The sequence below is a fragment of the Agelaius tricolor genome, unplaced genomic scaffold, assembly GCF_023055355.1.
Source record: "Agelaius tricolor isolate 1412-34295 unplaced genomic scaffold, bAgeTri1.0.p SCAF_2, whole genome shotgun sequence".
NCBI classification, from domain to species: Eukaryota; Metazoa; Chordata; class Aves; order Passeriformes; family Icteridae; genus Agelaius; species Agelaius tricolor.
In genome coordinates, this window is record NW_027269262.1 from 39,124,782 (window position 1) to 39,148,032 (window position 23,251).

Genomic DNA, 23,251 nt, shown 5'->3' on the forward strand with positions numbered 1-23,251 from the left:
GGACAATGCATGAAAAAGGAGAAGACAGGGAAGTTGCTATTCGCACAGAAGTGGGTACTACAATTAGTAGTAACTGTTATTACACATACCTCCAAATACGTGCGATGTTAGCAGCACAACCTGCAGCAGCAAGCCTGGCTCCAGGCTAAGCATGGCAAGCTGAAGGAGTCTAAGAATCTTTCAAGAAATCTTCCAACCTTGATGGACTGAGGGGAAAGTAAAAGAGCCCTTATATATGCACTTCCCACTTTTCTCCCAGAGTATCACAATATAAGCAAACCGAGAAAAACAGTGCAAGGGACTGAAATAAGTTTTATCAACTAAACAATACCGTTTTCTGAAATAAGCATTCCAAAACTGCATAAAAGCATGGAAGGACAATGCTTACTATAACCAAAAAGCAGTCCACTGCCTATTGCTGCTGCCCAGCCCAACTTCTGTGGTCCTCAAGTACACAAAGGTTAAAGGATCATATCCAAAGCAAACTAAAAGGCAATGTGAAGCATCTACGGATTCTGAACTTCAAAACACCTTGAAAAATTTTAAGTAAAACTCTGCTGCTGGAGGCATGGACACTGCTCTATAACAAGCAGAAGTAGTAAAGATTGATTTACTTAAATTGTACCCTAGTCCTATCCTCATCAACCTATTTCAAAGACTGGGTCTGTGTCCTTGTTATAACCTCTGATGTTTCCCAAGTCCATCTTTAGAGCACATTCAGATCTTTCCATTTCATTTTCTTAATTACCACACTAAATAACACTTTCTTTTCTTTCAATGGGGAGAAACTAAAAGGTTTCTTCAGTCTCTAAACTGATTTGTTTTCTACCAGCAAAGAACAAACATGACCAAAACACTTCCTAGACAAAAGCCTAAGAATCAATTACTTGCTATAAATGAATACTAAGACTTAACCAGAACCAGTATTTTCTGATATGTTCACTAGTTACTTTCCACTTTTAACATGATACCTGTTGTATCAGGATTCATGAAATACTAAAACCTCCAGTGACACAATGTGAACACAATCGTGAGTTACGGGTATGAATTTTCACAGGTTAAAACACTATGTTTACTTTCCTACAAGTGCAGATAAAGGGAGACTTACATGTCAATTAAAAGGAGACTCAAAATGTCATTGACTTTCTAATCCTAAACCATTTGGATTTTGCCACCTTTCCAATTTGCAGAACTCTTTTTGTCATATGTAACCAAATTAACCTACAAAATGAGTGAAAATTACAACCTCAGGATTGCATTCCTTCTCCTAAACTAACAAAGTCAGAGCATTGATTCATTTGTTCATTTGATATAATTAACTCTGCTTTTATGTATGTAGTACCAGAAGCCTGGGAATTATCACATTAGCTCCACCTGTGAAATCCAGTGCTCTCCAACAGCTTCTGACATCCACAAGCTGATATAATTTCCACTTTTCCAGAAATCTCCCTCCCTCCTTGTGGAAGGTACTGTCTGCAGGTACCAATCTCATCACTCTTATGACCAGTACCAGGACTCAAAGAAACATCAGGAAGGTGAATTAGGGGATATTTAGGTCGGATACCAGGAAAAGGTTTTTCACACTGAGGGTGGCTGGGTACTGGCTCAGGCTCTCCAGGGAAGTGGTCAGAGTACAAAGCCTGACAGAGTTCAAGAAGTGTCTGGACAGTGCTCTTAAGCACATGATGTGATTCTTGGGCTGTCCTGCACAGAGCAGGAGCTGGACTCAATTACTCTGATGGGTCCCTTCCAACTCAGTATATTCTGGATTCTATAAAATGGTTGGTTTATTAGTTGTAATCTTGTAAAAACTCATGTCAAAATGTAAGAAAGGTTTGATAATAAACTGTAAAGCACATAAACAACATGCATCTATCCAGAGGCCCAGTTCACTCATTCATGAGAAGATGATAAAAATCTAGTGAGAGTCCAGGTCAAAGCTCTTCAAAGTAAACTGAACACACTCACATCATGAGAGCAAGTCTCTAAATAAGTTGTCCATATGAGACCCGCCCTATGATACCTCCTACACCCGCCCTGTGATACCTCCTCTATTTTATCCAGGGTGGGAGAAAACAAATACACCCTGAAGTCAGACACCCAAATTGATCCCAATACATCTCCTTCTTCGCATGTACTTAAAGAGCACCAGCTAATTCTGCATTGCATATCAATATGTTTAAAAACACTACATAAACAGCCCTCAATAGATGATACACTCATATGTTTGCAAGTATAGAATTCATTGCAGTCTTCATCTAATAGAGCTGGAGCAGAAGAGGCCAGGCATACACCCCTTCCTGGAATACATTAAAATGAATTATGCAACTTCACAACCCTCAGCACAGCAACAGCTTCACTTGTATTTTGCAAGAATTACGGCGTGACTGAAGCTTCCCACCGATGTGCTCTTCCAGTGCCATCTGCTGTACAGTGAATTGGACAGCCTAACAAGAGACAACTCTAGAAATTCTTCTGGCAGATATTTGCAACTATAAACAGACTCGAACTCCACCAATGTATTCCCAAAGCCTCTGGACTATATGTGCAGAAACACCTGGAACACACAGACTGATAATGAGAGATTAATTGAATCCAGAAAGAAATGAGATCTTAACACACAGAATAATGTGGATTAATGAAATTCAAACTTATGAACTTTCATCACAAATTCTGCATCTCAAATTTTTTAATAGTATGCAGGTTAACAAAATACAAGCCAGGTCTCTGGATGAAAACTACCAAATTACTACCCAGTAAACACCATGTCCCCTTTTGCACATAAAAATATGTGCAATGAAATGCAAAAAATATGTGTAATGAAAACTAAATTTGTACACCTCACTTGGAGGAAGAGCAACATTTCACATACAAATGTGAAATTACTAGTGAACATAATTAGGACTAAAAGTTTACTTTACAGGCTGCTTCTTAGAAACCTGAAAAGCAGGCCATGCAATGGTATATTAATTATTATGGTGGCCAACACTAATGTATGAAAAATTATGGAAGTTTTAAATATATATCAATTATTGCAAATCCAGTTTGCGTATTCCAACATTTCAGAGTAGTTTCAGTTTGATGGTACAAAATGGTTTCAGTACATTGGAATCACATAGCTAACTCTAAGCAGTGTTTGCAAAAGTACACCAACAAAAAAGTCTGATTATAGTCTGTCTTTATTAATTTCTGATCTTTTTCACACTTGTATGTTAGGCATACTCATTTCCCAAGACAAATACTATAAACAATGCTGCCAAAATACACTACAATAGAAATAAACCAGGAATAACTTTAAGGAGTTAGGACAGAAAACATCATACTGGAAACATACAGCAAAATACAACTCATGTTTGAACAAAGAATTGTCCTTAAAAAGTTTAATTTAAAAGTCATCACAAAAATTACTTCAAATTATTAGTCAATGCTACTTCAGAAAACTTTTCTAAAATAAATGTTAATCTGCTTATTTATTTCCATAAAGTGAAACAGTTGAGCATTGATTTTTTTTTAACCCACATCATCCTGCATCATTCCTGAAAAGTCTGTCTTTCGCTTAGAAATATATAATCTTTATTCTTCTACTGGATCATCATAAGACTTACATAATTTACAATTTCAATTTATCGAATTCTAGCAAAATTATTTATATGAGGAAAATAACTAAAAATACCTCAAAAGTTTCTGTATTCCTGGGCATGACAACCACTAGGGTCTCATTACTGTCAGATAATGAAGCCTATTCTAATCTGCAGAAGTATATGTTCTCATTCCCCTGCTTTCCCCAAATTGTCACTGAAATATAGTCACACATTCTTTGGAAGAGCATGTCAAAAACAGCATCTTAAGGAATGCAGATTTCAAGTGCTGTTTTTTGAAAATTCATAAGTGTCTACATCTTCTCCAAAGTTACTAGATCTATTATTATGAATTGTTAAGAAGTTGGTCTCCATACCCATTCCCATCAACTTTACTTCAATACTGAAGTCTGTATCATTGGAATTTTTTCTTCAAACCAGTATACACAATATTGACTCGAGGTATTTCCTGCTATGTACTTAGAGTTTCAAGCTATAAGAGTACAAAAACTACACACAAGATATTAATTAAAGAGAGATTCAAACACCATTTGTTTCTGAAAGAACATACATACTACAAGGCAACTTTTGGCTTTTCCTCTATACATGCCATAAGCACACTGAAGATGGTGAGGTTTTTTCCCTTCACTGATCTTCAAGTAAATTCCTACATTATACTTCTTTTCAGTAAGAAGAATCTTTAAATGAAGTAATCTAAATTCCATTGCATACTCTTATACCTTGAAAACAAGAAAAAAAGATAAATGGTTTTAGTAGTGGCTTCGTCGCTAATGGATGAACACTCCCCTAATATGATCACAAATTCTATAAAAGCCCTTCTGACTTGCATGCCTGCTTTCCTTGTGAGCTCAAGGCTCAGATGTACAACTTCACATAAAATCAGAACAAGGAAAAAATAGATGAGAAGCTCATCTAACAGTACATTACACTTATAACCATTCAAGAGTAGTTAAAGCCTCCTATTTTTACGCTAACTAATCAAACACCTGAACCATGAGTTATTCACCACAAATTTAAACTTCTATCCTCTATGACTGGAGCAGCTGAGGAAAATACGGTCAATCTCTCTACAGGGCAATGTAATTGAACAGGCTTTATACAGATTATAATTTAAAACCAACCAACCAACACTAAGTTGTGTCATTTAGTCATATCATCTCTCCTATTTTTTTTTCCTCCTTTTACAGAACTTAAACATAAAACAGTCCATGTGCACTACTGTTCCAACACAGGATAGGGTAACCCTAATCACTACCAACCTTCAGCAGAGAATAACCAAGGTACACCTTTGGTAATACGTAGAAAAGTGGGGTAAATTAATAATAAAACTTGACACAATTAAATTTTTCTTTGTCACTTCTGATTATGGTAATTGAAAGTATGTAAAACCAGGAACAAAGCCACTGGAAAAGCCCAAATACCTTGACTTCTTTTTCCTGGCCTGCTGTTGAAAAAGAATGCCCTTTAACATTTAGATTTCCTTGGGTTTTTTTTTTCATTTTCTTTGTTTTAACAATATTTAATCCATGAGTGCTTGCAGTAGGTCCTGTTCTTTCCCATATTTGGTTGCAGAATGGAATATTTCTATCTGATTGGTGATTTTCCTCTGGGGAGTAACTTAAGGGTGTTAAATGGCATCTCTATTATGGTTCATATGTGTATATACAAACTTGTAACTATAATAATTTCATCACTACAACAGCCAAACCCAGTTACTAATATTAACAGACCTCAGCCAAGGTTACATCTCTGTCACCCAAGGATGGCTGGCTGGGATCTGTATCTGCTCCTGAGCTACCATGGGAACACTAACGTGGGGGTGTTAAACTGAAGTCAGCATGAGTTGGTATCAGCTCAAGAACACACACAACATCATGACACCAGAGCTGCTGTTGGAGGAGGAAACTCCAGGGAAGCTGGGTGGATGACAGCCAGAAACCACTTGAGCCATTCCTGCTAGATCTCTCACAAACTGAGAATCAACACCCAAATAGGGAAATAAGCAGACTGTACTTTGCATACATTTACTAAAAGACAACACAAGTACCACCTTTCATCACTTTCTTTTGCAAATATATGATAATAAACCATACTGCTAACAAATTGTTTCAAGAATGTGGAAAAATTACCAGGAAAATGAAACCACAATTTGGCTCTAAGATCCTGATTAACAGCAAGGGAAAAAGGAGCAAAAAAAAAAAAAATAACCCAGCAGTTCTATGTATGCCAAGGTGCTGAAAAAGAGAAAAGAACATTTTTGATGACTCAAATGGGAGAAGTCACTAAAGAAACCTGATGTGTTCACATGTTTCACATGCAGGAAACCCCATCCATTGACTCCAAATAAACTTTTGTTTTTAGTTTTCACATAGCTGTGCAGAAGCAGATGAAGAGTGAGAATAATGCTCAGTCAGGCTCTGTTTTCATTTCTTACTATTTTACCATAATGCAGCAGCCAGCCTTGCAGCAGACTGTCTGTCAGCAAAAATTAAGTAGTTTCATAAGCAAAGGTTTGACTTCCTGGGAGATAATGCATGAGAATTCCTTTCCAACTAAGGGTCCATCCCCCACTCCATCCTGACAGAAGATTACACCAAAATGTTTCCCCTCCATTGTAAGGTATGGGGAAGCCTCAACTTGATAATGAGGATTTATGGTTATCCAAGATATATATGCAATCCTCTTAAACCATAACACAGTTATGTTAGGAGTCTGAAAAGCTGCAAAACTATAATGCTCTACAAACCAGCATTTCATTTTACAATACAGACCAACATCACATTCTGTAAAAGGAATCAATTTTGAAACATTTTTGCTCTAAGATGGCAAGGAACAGATTCTATGCCTACATATTTGAGACCAGCATAAGTGTTTGAAATTAATATCATGAAAATGAAAGGAAGAACAGGAAAAACACAGTAAAAACAAAATAAAATTGCATTTCTGCACTTATATTCATTGAGAAGTATGCATAAATGTCTAAATACTGGAATGTATGTTGAAAAAAACATAATATATGTAATTGTATGGGTGCAGGTAGTAAAACCCAATGCAGTTTGGTTTCTGAATCCTCCATTATGCATTTCCAAACATAATTTTAGAAATGCTATCCATCCGTTCAAAGCATATGCCAGAAAGACAGAAATAATAAAGCAGACCATTGTCTCAAATTGATTTTTTGTGGTCAGCAATAATCTGACCACTCTTCATGTTAGTGACAAAATAATATAATTGTGAGAAACACTTTTCCAGCCCTTCCCGAAAAAGGAAAGAAAACACTCAGCAGACATGCAGCAGCTAAATAGGACCACTTCACGTTGACTTATATCAATTTTGGTTTCGCTTTCAAAGTTCAGGCTGGTGTTTCTACAGCAAGCACAGAAACACTGTTACTGTGTACAGCTTCCAAAACATGAACCAAGACAGCTGAAAATGGCCTGCTGCAAAAAAAAATATTTTGACAAGGGGACATTAAACAGGTACCATGAATGATCTTTTCCTACTGTGCTACCAGAACATTCATTCAACTTCTTAGGCCAAACATCTGTCACCAAAGAACTCCACAGTACGAGGGGCACGTACCAAATGGGCAATACAGAAATACACCACTCAGTTAACACCCAATGCTACATTACACATTTGTTTCCTGCTTCCAGGGGAAAAAAATCACTAGGAAAAAAAAGGGAAGACATTGCAAGGAGAAAGAGGAAAATACAGGAAAAGTAATGGAAATAGAAAGAGAAGCCTCATACCATTTGGTACCGATACCGAGATGATAATTCTAGGAGGTATTGAAAAACATCTGGAGGACAACTCAGTCATTGGTCACAGCCAGAACACTGTGTCATGAGAGGAAAGTCCTGCTTGTCAAACCTGATTTCCCTGTATGACAAGGTAACCCACCTAGGTGATCAAAGGAAGCAAACTGATATTATCTTTTTGGATTTCAGTACTTTTTGGTACTGTCACAGGATCCTTCTGGACAAAACGTCCAGCACACAGCTGGATAAACACAGCATGGGATTGGTGAGCAACTGGCTCACGAGTCGGGCACAAAGGGTTGTAGTGAATAAGGTGACATCAGACTGTGACCTCTCACCAGTGGGGCTCTGCAGGGCTCCATCCTCAGCCCTGTGCTTCTTTCAACATCTTTATAAATGACTTGGACACAGAACTGGAAGAGATACTAGGCAAGTTTGCAGATGACACAAAATTGGGAGGAGCAGAGAGGTCCTGCAGAGAGACCTTGAAAAGTTAGAGGGCTGGGCAATCACCAACCATTCAAGTTTAACAAGGGCAAGTGCCCAATTCTGCACCTGGGATGGGGCAATCCCAAATGTACAGACAGACTGGGGAATGAGATGCTGCAAAGCAGTGCCACAGAAAGGGAACTGGGGGTCCTGGTCAATGGCAAGTTGAACCTGAGTCAGCAGTGCCCTGGCAGCCAGGAGGGCCAAGCCTGTCCTGGGGGGCATCAGGCACAGGCACCAACTGGGCAAGGGAAGGGATTGTCCCACTCTGCTCTGCACTGGGGGAAGCATCACCCCACCTCGAGTCCCTTCCAACTCAAAATATTCTGTGATTCATGTTTCTATTGAAAATTATATTGGTTTGTACAGCATCACTACATAGGTCACTATACTACAAATTTTTAAATATTGTCATTTTCCTTAAATTACGAGTTGTTAATTTGGTTGTTTTTTTTTTTTTTTTTTTGCTTCTGCCGGTCCCAGTCACCTGATATGAAAATAAAGACAGATAAAGTCATTTTAAATTACTATAGCACCAAGCAAGAATGACTGATAATTCTGCTTTCTTTGGTGCAACAGGGGATACTCTCTTCTTCAGGAGCAAAAATGAGAAAACAACATATCAGGAAAGCTATGAAGTCACATTCACAAGGGAAAAAACAAACCCAAAACAAACAAACCCCAAAACAAAGTTAAACATAACTTTTAAACACCTCACTTGCCACACCATCTAGCCAACAGGTGGCTTCATAGCCCATGTTTGTAAAACAAGTATCTTCACCAGTAAGTGGTAAACTGCTCACCTTTCCACTTACATTTGTCATTTATGCTTAACTGACAGACAACCAGGACCATATGTAATTGGCCTTTATTCCTACAAATAAGATCCACCTGGCATCAAATAATTAAATTTAAAAAAATATAAAAAAAAAAAAATAGGAAAAAAAAATCTGCACAAATTAGCTCCAGGTAATACAATTCCTTTCAAAATATCCAGATAGGAAAAAAACCCCAACCTTTTAAAAAGTATGCCAAAAACATAGTACTTAAATTCTTCAAGCAATAATTCAAATGTAGTAATCTAATGTATTCTAGCAGGAACAAAAGAAACGTTGTTAAACTCTAAAAGATAAATATATTTTATAGCAATCTGTCTACCAAATACACAAGCTGAAACAAAGGCACCTGAAAAAGCTTTCAGGATAGCGACTGGCTTTATAATTCCCTACACAGAAAAAGAGGATTCTGGTTTTTTGCCATATGCAGCACAGTCATGTTCTGCAACTGGAGAACATGTAATTGCAGGAAGACTCATTTTCTGATTTTTCAGCTCTTCTAGAAGGCCAGAGCAAACAGCAATACACTGCAGCCTTACACTGTCTTGTACCATTCTGCCCTGGATCTCATGACTGATGCTGACTCCAAATTAACCTCCCCAGTACAGTTTTTCATTGAGACTGAATGACCCTTGGAACTCGTATGACCAGGTAGAATCTCCAATGCTTTTACTGCTATCACCCCCACCTGCCACCATCAGGCCATTTCAATAAGAATAAAAGCCTTCTTTCCTTAGAAGATAACACTATCCTCTCAATTCAAGCTAAGATGCAGCAATTCTTTGAGACAGTTAACCGTCGACATAAGTGGAAGGATTAAATTAACTCATTTATGGTCTGAGGGGAAAGAACACAGTGCCTTGATTAAAGAGAAATAAAAGTGGAAAGATCTTCCACAACATCTGTACAGAGTTCACACATGCAGAGAAATCTCCAAGCATGCTGAGGAGGAAGCAGCTAATAAGCACAGTCCCCAGAATCACAGAGAAAAAAGGACTGACCTCTGTTTTGGGACTTCCTTCACTAAATTATCAGAGAAATACAACGTATTTGCTACACAGATGTCACAAAGGTTCTACCCTTCCCCTCCAGACCATATGAAAATGTTTACTGTCAATACTGGATACTCCTTACCTTGCATCAAGGCATCTAGTTGCCATACAACTCAGATTTGATAAGTTTTCAACCTGCAGACTCCTGCCTCTATGGCTTTCCTTTTTTATGCACATTAAATCAGTTCATATCTTTAAGCTCTAACAATGGAAAATTCTAACAGAATACAAACACCAACAACTGATATCATTCATGTGTTCATTGTGAAAGAAAAGTAATTTTGTGAAATTATCATAGATTTAATTCAATTTTTTTAACTAAAGGCAGCAACATTTTTTCCAAAGCAATAACCAACTGTGTTACTACAATACATATATAACATATGCATAATTTGAAAGTGTATGCGTCCTTTCAGTAAAACTCATTGAAAAGAGAAATAGATATTCAGTGAACTATGAAAGACCTGGGATGAAAAGGCATTGCCTACATTTAAACCATAAGTATATTTAGTCAACCAAGGTCATTCTAATCCCTGCAATACCAACAAATACATAAAATACTGCAATAGAGTGTCTCATACAAAGTAAGAGGCTTCTTTTCAAGAAGCCAGGTTCCCTAGTCACTTCTCAAAAGTTCAAGAAAAAAAAAGCTCAAGAGTTAAACTCACATTCAGAGACTATTGTTTGTTTTAGCATTACTTCCCACAGAAAGAAAACTTAACCATGCAAGGTTTCTGTGTATGCCCTGAAGTCCCACGAGGGCTGCCCAACCAAGTTTTATCAAATAAGCAGAAAGGCAGTGTCCCAGCTAGGAGAGCAGCCATGGCAAAAATTCTTATATTCTTACATATACAAAAATCCAAGGGTATTTCTAAACACAGGAAAAGGTTTCTCTGGAACTCCAAAGTATTTTGAAAACCAAGGAGAAAAGTGACATGAAACATCTCCATTTCTCAAGAGAGACGATGTTCACAAAAACTGTTTCATTGTACCATAAAAATGTTTACCTCTGACCTTAAAGATACCACCCACATTCACTAGAAGTATTTTGTTACTGTGAATGGTTTTTCAATTCTGATCAACTGTTAAAAAGTGAAAGGCTTAGGAGATACTTTTTATATCATTGCATTAAGAAAACAGCAGTGCAAAATATTAAACCTTTAAAAACGATCTCTAAGTTTCACTAACAATTTTACTTTCATGAAAATTTAAAACATTATCACTAAAATAATCACAATCAACTTCTCTCAGCAAGTAAAATCCTTTGTGCTTTCCCTCTTGAACAGCATAGTGAGAAAAGTAATTTTATATCCTTTATCTGAACTGTTTATATAGGAAACATAGTAGACAATTTCATTAAGGTTCAAAGTCCAAGAACTCAGAAGTTGAGAAAAGCCAGAAGAGTTTCCTAACCAATTCTCTTTCTTCTTTCACATGTGGGACAAAAATGTTTACATTAATGCTGCTCTCCAACATCCTTTAAAATGTATAGTCCTACCATTTACTTACAGGACACCAATTAAACTCAAAATTCCAGACAGAATTATTACTTCATTAAGGACATTTTCGCCGTCTCTCTGTCCAACATTTAAATGTTAGTGCACAGGCACTCAATGCTCTATTCAACACTTCATGAGTCAGAACACAGAAAGATTAATTTTCACTTGTTTTAGATGGATTCATAAGCTGAATAACATGCACCATCAGTCAAAAAGAAGGTAGTTTAATTCTGAAACCTAAATTTTGAATTCACATAATGTGGAGCTATGGGGCAAAGGGGTGAGAGCTGCTGGGGTTTTGAGAAAACACCTACCCTACCTAAATCTGAAATCTCCCACACTTCTCTAAGATGGCAGCAGAACCAAACAACAGCAGCACCAGGAGTTGACTGTAACAGCAAAGTGCCGTGTGCTGCAAGAGATCACTTAAACTTCTTCTGGTCCCTTTCAGCAGTTTGCTGACAATGGAGGAGTAAGTCAAACACACAAGCTTGGGTTTCATTATTCTTTTGAAATATACCAAACGTTTCAGTAAACTTTCTATCACTGTCCTCTAGTCACGATTCGACTTCCTTTAAAACATCACAATTCAGCAGATATTTCAGAAAGTCCTTTCAGCCAGTTGTTTTATTTATCAAAGCAGTAAGCAAATGAATAGCCCATGTTACAGTACCAGGTAGCAGGATGAGGAGCAGAGAATCCATCAGTGGTATGTAGCTAAAGACGTTAAAAAGATGCAGAAAAAATAAAAGCAAACCATCAAAGTTATGGAGAATGGTAACAAAAAATAAAACAAGTCCCCTTCTTCTTAAAAAAAAAAAGGGAAAAAAAAGTGCAGCAACACTCAAACACCTTTCAAGGTTAGCTCTAAACCATTGATTAAAGTGATTGAAGTACAATGTGCAAAGAAAGCAAATTCAGACTAACAAATAGGCCAAGGCTCAGAGTTTAAGTTTTGCATGATACAAGCTCTGAGTTGGCTAAACTGGTGTCACTAGCATGGCACAAAGCATTCTCACAACCCCCACCCCATTCTGCTTGTAACAACAGATCTGACCGAGGCTGATGGCCTGCTTTCCAAAAATACAATTGAAAGCCAAGTATATTTTGACAAACTGCAAAGGTCATAACTGTAACTACTCTTACCTAAAATAAAAAAAAACCTGGCTTTTGTCCAAGTTAGAATTCTTTTTTTTCAGTATCAAAGCATAAGCAGTCCCTCTAAAAATCTACAGGAGCTGCAAGTACTTTGGGCATACTACAACAATCAAGTTCCTTAAAACTTTCATAGACATGTGGACCTTTGTTGTTCTTGAAAATCCTTCACATACAGGGAGCAGCTTAATCAAGGAAGTATCAGAATTTCAGAGATTTTTTTTTCTTTTAACTAAAAGCTCCTCAATTGCCTTTAGTCTTATTTTTTTTATATAAAAGCAGAAGTACTTAGTGTTAAAAGAACAGTATCAGTGGCTGCCCTGTGGTTAACTCCTTTATCTACATTTTTAATACTGTCTATCATCACCCAGAACCATGTCACATAAAATTCAGTGGCAACCACTTCTTTTTATGGACATCATGAGAAGTGGAAGCATGATCATAGAATTCCTTTGGATCACATAAGGAGCTTGCACAAATGGAAATCAAACTACAAAGTCTAATTACTTGGGCAGTGGTCCTAGACAGCACGAAAGGAGAGTCTCAATATATCCTACTGTGCAGCAACAGTTTCAGATGCAAGATGAATTAGGAGAGAAAGTCAGGAGCAGGTTTTCCCTCTCCGGATCAGTTGCTTACCCCACCAGGATGAGAAAAGGCACACTATCTAGATGATTTTCAGCTCTGTTAGTCTTCTTCAGAACGGCTTTAGAAGAAGGAATAGAAATCCTTTCACACCACAGAGCAACTGAAAGGCTGGTGTTCAGAGTAGTCCTCATACAGAAAGGACAAAAGTGGAAAATTACCATGGCTATCTTACATTCTGAATGAGGGCTCTACCTAGCAAGCTGTTATATCCTATACTTTTACATCACTGGGAAATGCAGCCTGTACTGCTTGCAGTCTGTGAAACCTATATGTGCAAATGACAAGGAAATTTTTAGCTACACACTTTTGTATTTAATTTCATATTTCACTGCAGATACATTTTGTCCTTCACATAGATGACAGGCCCAATATCCACCTATTATCTATGGTCCTAAATAAATAATAGTGACAACAATCCAGTCACACACACTTGGGAATCCATTTTAAAGGCAAAGGAGCACTTAGTACATCAAGCATAAGGAACCCACTCTTACATAGCTGCACCTCAATTCTATTCTGGAATGCACATACTATTTAATGAGATACAATTCGACTGAGATTGTCAAATAGTATCACCTAAAGAAGGATCAGTCTTTCATGGCCAGGAAAAGAGATCCAACCAGCGAAACAGAAAGTAAGGTTTCTTTTACAGACAAGCCAGCACAACACAACAAACCAGAAGGCAGGGGGTGAAGGGGCAGGAACAGAACTTCCTTCTCCTTATTTAAAGACTGGGGGCATCTTGAGTCAGGTGGAGCCCAAGGGGCAATCATCCTGAGTACCTCTAATTAAGCAGTCTCTCCTGGAATATGCTCCAGTAACAGAATCTGTATCAGTCAAGCACCAAGCACTATGGGCCCACTGATCCCCCCATGTGTTTGGCCTGGCTGCCCCTCCAAGGTCTTAGGACCCACTGCAGAAAGTAATCCAAGCTCTGCATTTCAGAAAATGAGAATGCAAAACACAGTTTATGTAAAATATTTCCCTTCCCAATTTCACTGGCAGGAGGCCCAATAAGAACAGTTAATTAATTATCTTCTTTATGGTTTAGAGTCTATCCACACATGGGAAATAGGAGACACGGCTGTGCTTAAAGTACTGTCAAATACACCAGGTAAACACACCTGTAGAGAGAGTATTATCTCCAGCTAATCTCACAAAATTACTTTTACACTTTGTTTCCCCTTAAAAAAGAAGGTGAAACATTACATAAATTTCTAATTTCACCCTTTTAAGTCCAAGGGTGCTTGTAAGAAGGCACATACCCTAACACTGCACAACTCACACACTGACCAGAATAGGAACAGAATTTTAACTGCATAGGCAAAGCTGTTTAGCCATCTTTTTCATAAAGTCCTGACTTGTCAGAGTAAAACCTTTTTACAGGACTAGACCAGTTCGGACAAAACTTAGTCTACATGCAAATTTTCTCATTTTGGGTCAAAATGAGAGAGCCTCTTAATTATTCATGATTAAGATCAGGAAATTCTTTTTTTCTCCTACACCTACACTCTCATCACCTGCAGACAGAAACGGCTCACTACCCCAACCAATGAATCTGATGGCAAATATATTAATGGCAGTTTTTAGACAAACACTGTTTTGTCCTGATGCACGCTGGAAGATGGTTGGTTCAGGGCTGTCATGGGTTTTTTTTAAATAACATTGGCAGTAGCAGGAAATCATTTTACACTTAGCCCTAAACTATCTGATTTTGCTAATATTCTGTCCTAACCCAACGAAGATTAATTAACTGTGAGCAACCATTTAACTCAATGGGACTCCTCACTGTACATTGTATTCAGCTTGCACATGAAAAAATTGGGCCTTACACTGAGCAACTTCACATCAGTGTATAAATTGTTACACACAGACAGGATCAAAGATAAAATTTTCACTGTCTGTATGAAGTAATGTGCTCTATCAGATTTACACAAACTCAAAGCCCTTAAGATAGCTATCTCCAGAGCAAGGTCAAATTTCTGCAGAGCCAGGAGTATCGAAGCCTGGCTGCAAAAGCTAGCTAAGCTTCAAAGTTCAACCACGAATAAAAGAGTCGTGTCCATGCACACTGACTTTCTTTTCTCCAGTTCTGACATTAAATTTAAAGACACACTATAAATAAAATGAAGGAAAAAAAAGTATTAGCCCAATTAAAAAAAAAAAAAAGATAATCAAGGGGATACATACTTTTCAATGCTGATACATAGAACTTAAGTGCTTTTTTTTTCCCCTGTCAAACAACATTTAAAACACTGCAGATTCCAAAAGCACTTATTTTTGTAATACACAGAACATACGAGTCAGTACTGATATAACAACTTCAATTCACTGTCTTCTTCTGATCATCACTGGATTAGACAACAGCTCAGATAAGTGCTATTGGTGAATAGAGACTTTTATCCCTGCAGTAAGGGACCACAGAATATTTACGCTCACTGCAAGTATTTTCCCAAGTAACTGGATTTTTTGCACAAAATAATGCCAAAGGCTAATGGCTAGTATTTTATTACCTCTCAGCATTACTTACGACTATTAACCAGCAGCTCTTTTCCTTTCAAAAGCCAAAAAGAGGAAGAAAGTCAATGTTTCAGTGTGAATTGATCCGCACTGGTTTTGTCTCTTTTCTGCTGCAGAGAGAACAGGGAGGGGAAGGAATAAAAAAGCCACTAGGCACCTACCTTATACAGACTGAGACTTAAGCTCTTACACACACCTTAGTGACTCGTAGGTCTGAATGCACAAACCAACTATTCTAGAGCCAGTCTCCTTGGGCTGACCAAAATTCCACCTTGGAAAACTCCCCCAGCACAAGTTTCACCCAAACCAGTATCCCTGCACAAACAGCTTCTGTTAGTGAATCTGGCGAGAATTCCTCACTCGCCCAGTTCCCACCAGCTCCTGAAAGAACATCCATCTGAAATGCTGCCTACCCTGTTTTTGGAGTACAGCTTCCACACAGCTTATCCTAGAAGGCACACCTTCTGTAATCAAAAACCTTTGCCCTGCTGACACTTGTCTCTGTTTCTCTATTTGATTAAAACTCCTAATCTGATACCTGATTACTAAACCAAAGGGATTCCAAGGGTATTAAAACCCATTACTGATGTCAAAAACTAGTCAAAATTACAGCTTGTAACTGCCCAGTCCTGCAGCACTTGCTGAGGTAAAGCCAGGAGAGACAGAATTCCCGAAATCAGAAGGAACAAAAAAAGAAGGCAAGTTTGACCACTGTATTAGAGACATCATGGGACCAAAAAGAAACATTTGGAGTAGCCTACTATGTTCTCAACCTATTTGAGGAATACAGACTGCTTTGGAGAAGGAAAAACAATCACCTACTCAAGACTCCTACAAGCTACTGTTTTAGCACATTTACCAGAAAACGTCAAGATTAATTAAGAATAAAACTACTCAAGAAAAAAGAAGAGATCACACACTGTAAAACCAAGTCTGACTGGAATCTCATTTCCAACAATGTTTTCAAAAGTAGCACTCCATGTACTGTTTTAAGCAATACAGAATATCCTTGAGAAAAAAGCAGATTTAATAACTTTGGGACTCTCAAATGCTAAAATTAATCACTTTATCTCCTAGCTGCATTCACCACATGAATTCAAGACCCTAAAAACCTATCACAACTGCTCTTACAGGTCAGTATCACATACATCCAAGTTAAATGACACAAGTACAGCTGCTGATTATACAGTGCACTAAAAAGCAAAGAACAATACCATATATGTGTGTGATTTACTTAATAATATGCACAGCTCATTTTCTTGGTTTAAATTTTTAACTTCAGACCACTTAAACTCTCAGAAAAAATTACTAATATCTACTATCTATACCTTCACTTCCAGAGAAAATGGCTCTCATCCAAAACTATTTTACAGCAGTTTACAGCAAGATTAATTGGTGTTTACAACAAAAACTCACTCACTTTACAAATCTAAGATTTTTTTTTTAATTGCCAACCTATTGCACTTGGCAGATTACAAAAAGACTGTTTCCCAGAAGACAGAGCATGAGAGGCTATGTGCATGAAATATACAAAAAAGGAAGCAATGTTAGGGGAGCAGCACCTGGACAGAAATGTCCATATACAGCATTCTATGCTTGGCTTTACCTGCAAGAAAGATTTTTTTCATATTCCTTCAATGGAGTTTAAAGTCAGAGGCAGAACAAGTCAGCCACTCTATTGACATCCATGCTAAACAAACACCTACATTTAACTTGCATAGTTTTCTTGGTGATGCAGCAACCAAGAAAGAATTTTTTAGGTAACATGTGGCCTCATAAATGAGGCCAACTGAGTTCCTCAGAGTCCAAAGTGTTATGTGAATCGTTAAGGAGACAGAAAAGGACCAATAGTTTTCAAAGTATTTTATCTTAATATTTTCCAGAAAATAATTTAATGAGAGATAACAGTTTAATTAATCTTTTAAAAATTAAAAATATGCAAAGATAGATTATTAAATCCACATTACAGTCTAATGAAGAGCAGTTAGATTTGCAAAGCCAAACACCTCAAAGCCTTCTGAAATTGTCTGGAGTTCCAAATACTTATTGTTTGCATGCCTGTACACGACAAAAGAAGACCACAAAAACTACCAAAACAAAATATCCAGAGCAACTTTTATTTAAGTGAGTTTAAGTACTTGAAGAGCTAAATTTCTAATGCTTTGATCTGAAAATTTTAATTCTCAAAATAAGGAGACTAAGCCAGATTTTGCTTCACGTTGCCTATTCAAATTCAGTCTGTGTAGACTCCAGCAAAGTTTGTGTACCTTTTTCATAACCTTGATGTATCAGTCAACACTTTACATACAGTCAGCTTTCCATTTTCATCCAGGGCAATAATTATAGGCCAGTTTGCTTTCAGTTTGGTTTTATTCACCAGGAGAGGCTGAAGTAGGTGACAGGTTTTTGTTTCAATAGCTTTTTCAATTCAGCTACGGGGGAAAAACTTTCTGCAACAAAAAACCACCAAGTTTCTAAATCTTTCTTTCAAAAGTAATGTAACTAACTATTTTTAACACAGAAATTTATTCAACTTGCATAGTACAGTGTTTTAATTCAGGAATCAATTATTTCAAGAGGAAAAAGTAAAACAATTATAAAAGAAGGAATGTACTGTGTACCATGAATTTTTTTATTCTGCGGTATCAAAAATATATTTGAGTGGTACGAATCTGCTTTTTAATCCTGGACAATAAATATCCCATTACAAGCACAATCATCTTCTTTTCTACAAAAACATACTGTTGTATGTAACTTGACATCTGAAATCATCAAGAATGATTTTTAGAAAAGTTTTTCTTAAAGGATACTTCCTTCTCTACTACTACAAATTTATTGGGAGGGTCCAGGTCAAAGGTGGTAAGACCTTGGGACCTTTGTCTTCTGAAGACTGATATTTATTTCCAGAAAATCAGATGTGCAACAAAACAGAATGCAAACAAATTTTAGAATAAACATAAGGACAAGGAACATTACAGATATAATTATTTCTTTTCTGGAAAATAAAAAACATAAAAAAGAGTTCTCAACTCAAAGTTCTGTATTTGCTCTCAGTTTAATACTTTACAGTACAAAATATACAGTTACATGGCATAAGATATCTATCTCTATTCTGTTTTTCATCCTACCCAATTTATATTCAAGCCATTTTAGCATCTGTATTACATTCCCTTTTATACTATTTGTATCTTATTTTCTTCCTTGGAGCATCAGAACTGCTTGAGCCACCCTCTCTAATTTGTTGCTAACACACATTAAAGCCCTATCAACAAAACACTGAGGCACACACCAGCTGAGAACAGTCTCCTTTCTATCTATTTTATGTTATTGCATTGTACTACCCAAACACTGCTAAACTAGTGCTGTGTAGGACCAAGAGGGCCATAAAGAAAGAGAAAAAAAGGCACTTAAATTAGGGATTACCCTGGACTATGGCCCAAGTTTTGCCAACAATAGCATAGTAAATATGTAGTGAACTCAGGGCAGCCCTACCAAATGAAGTCCTGCAACTGTTCATGTTCGAATTACTGTAAGACTATAAAAAAATTATTAAGAAAGAGCAGAAATAATTAACTTGTTTTGTACAAACAACTTTTTGTTAAGAGTACACTCTCACTCTATCAATTAATTATGTTAAGGAGAGTCTGAAGTTGTAATCTACTCACAGAACAGTAGGAACCAGTTACCATTTCTTCAAACCATCCCTCTCCAAGAATAAGCCAAGGTTACTGACCAACTTCACAATCTAGGATCAAAGAAGTTAATAGCATAGTGTAAATTAACACACAACTGGTTTTAAATTTCAGTACATCAAGTTTTTATGAAACTTAGAATTATCCATCACGTCTTCTGAATCCATGCAAACACTTTGATGCTGCAATACACGCAGTACATTAAAGTGATGCCCATGGAACCCCTGGAAACAACACAGAGCTTCTCCCTAACTACTCCATACCCTTCCAGCCATCCAGGGAGTTAGTTAATGTGGGTATGTCTGCATAACAACAGTCTGTTATCACTTAAACTTTTAAGTATTAATGCTTAATTTCATTAGATTTTAACTTTAAAAAAATCTACTTAAATCTCAAAACTTGGGATATAGGGAATGCATCCCTGATTAAGCATACAAGACGTGAACCTGTTTCAAGTGCTCAGTTCCAAGCACAGAGCAAAAACCCCAAGAAATATTGAATAGGAAGTGAAAACTCCCTTCAAGTACTGTTTAACACATCAAAAAAGTAAGCATTTTGAAAAAGCTGAAATTGTCAGTCTTAAGTTACAAGTAAAACTGTGAGTTACGACTACTGTCTTATTGCAGAAGACTTAAAAAAATACCTACACATTCTCTAGTTGTTGAGAGTCATCCAGCCAAGATAAGTAATTTATTTTATAATCGCACCAAAGCTTCCATATTTTCTACAATCTAAAGATGTATCTATTAGCACAAACAAAAACTAGAAACAGAACCAGTCCTGTTTTTTTCCACCCAGAGCAGAAATGCAGAGACATTATTCCTTGAGTACTTGTGCAGACAGCAACTCTCCAAGACAGGAGGCCTGGAGCAAGCATTTAACTACAGGTGTATTAAGAGGATAGACATGGCATAAACATTCTTGGCCTGTAGGAAAGAGTGGTTGGGTCCTCACAGTGAAAGGCACAAGAATTTTTTAAGGGGAAGTCAGTTTTCCTGACTAAAGCATATTCTACGACCAATTTCTTTAATGCAGTAACCTACTCCACATGAAAAAACAAACCCACAGTGTTCCAAACTAAGATGATTTTAAAAACATAGGAAGACAAAAATAAAGGGGACAGAAAGACATAGCCAAAGTACCCTCCTATCACAGAAGCATCATCCTCTGCATCTCTCAAAAACCCGTTGTTTTGCAAAGGCTTTTTTCATAAGCAAACGGGTTGGCATGGGCTAATTGTTTTCTAAGTGGCATCTTTACGGAAAGAGAGTGTAAAAAGCAGCTCGAAGAACAATGAAAGCGAGTAAAGTTTGCGGATCTGGTAATGCTTTTGTTAAAGTCAAGTTCTTAAGTGCTGCCTGTCACAGAAAGGAGCCTCTCTCGCTCGCCCCTTCGGGAGCCCTTGGCGCACCCTCACCTCGCAACAACCCGGGGCTCCTGCACCGCACAAACCCCGACCCCGACTGCCAAATCCCCACCTCCGGGCACCCGCCCCGCCGGAGACGGGGACATACAAGCCTCAAGTGAAGGCAGGTTTCACGGCGGGGTAAAGGGAAATCAGCCCAATTCCGCCCCCCCCCCCCCCCCCGACAATGGCACCAGTAGGCGCGGGGTACATTCGGGCAGCGGCCCAGGGTAGGAGCACGGAGCCCGGCGGGCCCCGCTGCCGCCACTGGCGGGGACGAGAGGCTGGCCTGGCCCCCTCCTGTCACGGCGGGGGTTGGGCAGCGCCTCGCCGGCCCGGGCCCGGCACTGCTTCCCGCCCGGCCGCCTCGCAGGCCGCGCCGCGGCCCCGGTGCCTCCGCAGGGCCTGGCACCGCCGCGGGCTCGGGGAGCCCAGCAAACAAAGGGAGCGGAGGCCGGGGCCGCGGCCCGGGAAGAGGGCGGCGGGCAAGTGGCGAACCGCACCGGCCCAATCCATTGGCTCTCCCTTCACCGCACCAGCCCTCTGCGCCCAGCGGTGAAGGCCGGGGGGAGCCGGGCCGCGGCGCGCCGTTGCCCCGGGGACGCTCACCCAGCGGAGGCCGCGGTGTCCCGCTCCCGGCGCGGGCCTCTTCCCGGGCACCTCCGCGGTGCGGCCCGGCCTCCGCCGGCTCCCGGGCTCGGCGGGGAGCAACCTCCGGGGGTGGCGGAGCGGCACTCACCGAGGAGGAGGAGAAGGAGGAGCTGGCTCTGCTGTTGCTTTCGCGGGGCCCGGCCCGGCTTCGGCTCTGGCTCCCTCCCTCGCCGTGCCGCCGCCTCCCTGTTCCTGGCGCCGCCGCCGCCGCTTCCTCCGCCTCCTCTGCCCCCACCCCTCCGTCCTCGGAGGAGCGCACGGGGGTGGCGAGCCCGCGATGGCCGCTGCCTGCGGCAGGCACGGCTACGGCTGCGGCTGCGGCGCCCGCGCACAGCCCGGCGGCGGCAGGAGGGCCGCGGGCATCCCCGCTCCGTCCTACACCCGCCCGGCCCCCCCCGCCGCCCGGCGGACTCCACCAGCCCCCTGCGGCACGTCTGCCCCGCAGAAACCGGGCCCCTTCCCTCACACGGGTCCGGGCGCCTCGCCCCGGGCTCGTTCCCGCTGGGCGGCCGCGGGGAACCCGCGGGGGGCGGCCGGGAGCCGCGCTGGAATGGAGGCAGGGAGGCGGTCTGGCTTTGTTAGCCCCGGCCCTTTCCTCTCTCCCCCACGCGCTCCGGTGTGTGACCGCTCCGCTGGGCGACAGGAGCTCATCAACCAAGTCCACAGGGAGCTGCCTCCCCTCTTCCTTCTGGCGGGGGCAGCCCCTCCCTGGCAGCGCCCGGCCAGAGGGGTCCCTCAGCAGCCCCCGCTGCCCCGCCGGCCACGGGCGCTCCCCGCCAGGCCCGCTTGCGCTGGAGAGGGAGCGGGAGAAGGAGGGGGATGATTTCTCCTCCGCTTCACCTTCCCTCACACCTCTCTTGGCGTGAAAGCGACGCGCCAGAACAGGCATTGCTTTTGTGTTCAACTCTGTTTCACAGATCTCCTCGAGAAAAGTGACACTAAACTTCAGGCATATATCAGCTGTGCTGCAGCAACTTCAGCCAAGCAGACTGCTTTGATGGCTTGTTCTCCGGTCTCTTTTTAAAAATAAAATGCTAGCTCGAGAGCAAGAAAACAATTCTTAATTTAGGATGTGTGAGACTGATGGAAGTGACTAGCAGGGTGCGAAGGTTTAAAATCTATGGACGATACGGCTCTTAAAAGTTGTCACAAGTCCTGTTTGCTGACTGGCGTGGAGCTAGGAAAATACTACTTCAATTCCTGCTTGTGGTGCTTATAACTGATGCAAATCAACAACCAGATTTGCGCAGAGAAGCATAATTTGCTTACCTATGTAGTCGCATGACAGTCAGTAAGAGTATTTGTATGACTTATCATGAAACTGACTTCAAGGTTAAAAAGTATCCATTGAAACTCAAGATCGTGAAAATATTCACACACATCCTGCTTGAATTCTGAGTTCTGAGGTGTTTATGAGTTCAGGTGAGGGACTTGTTTAATTGCCTAGGTTATTTGAGGTCAGAGTGCGCCCTGATTGCATTCATATTTTTATATCCCAGGCATTTATAGAGAGTTACACACTTTCCTTGAGTCTCATCCAAGGATTGTATGCTTCCTTACGCGTCTGATCAACCTCAGTTTCTGGCAGGCCAGGACTATTTCAGGAGATGATGACTCTAATCAGAGTTGCAGAAAGAGTTGTTTTTTTTTCAAATATAAAGCTTGGCTTTTTCATTTATAAATAGAATGATTTATGTTTTTATTAAGTGTTTTAGATTAGAACTGTTTGTTTTACTATTATGATTACATGTTATCAGTGGTGTAACAAAGCTAAGAATCGCTTCACGTGGATCACATGAAACCTCAGGGGTTTTAACTTTTGTTTGTAAAACCAATATTGTTGATATGAAAAATACAAATTACTTTCTAGGTTGGCAGTGGTGTTCAAAGAAAGAAAGAAAATTAAACGAGCAATAAAATGCTAACTTTTTTTTACAACGTAGA

At 39.8% G+C, this 23,251-nt stretch overlaps 1 protein-coding gene across 6 annotated transcripts in view; it reads right to left on the minus strand.

Moving 5' to 3' along the window:
• Positions 1-21,528, minus strand: part of SOCS6 (suppressor of cytokine signaling 6) — a 28,454-nt gene extending 6,926 nt beyond the window's left edge. The window contains exons 1-3 of one of the 6 annotated variants that reach the window (XM_071456493.1): positions 21,396-21,528; positions 19,225-19,304; positions 90-206 (exon numbers count right to left, since the gene is read on the minus strand). The gene's annotated coding sequence lies outside the window, so the exon portion shown is untranslated. Of the gene's footprint in view, positions 1-89; positions 207-19,224; positions 19,305-21,265 lie in introns of all 6 variants that reach the window. The other 5 variants (XM_071456501.1, XM_071456516.1, XM_071456509.1 and 2 more) reach the window with 5 other exon arrangements.
• Between the last annotated feature and the right edge of the window lie 1,723 nt (positions 21,529-23,251).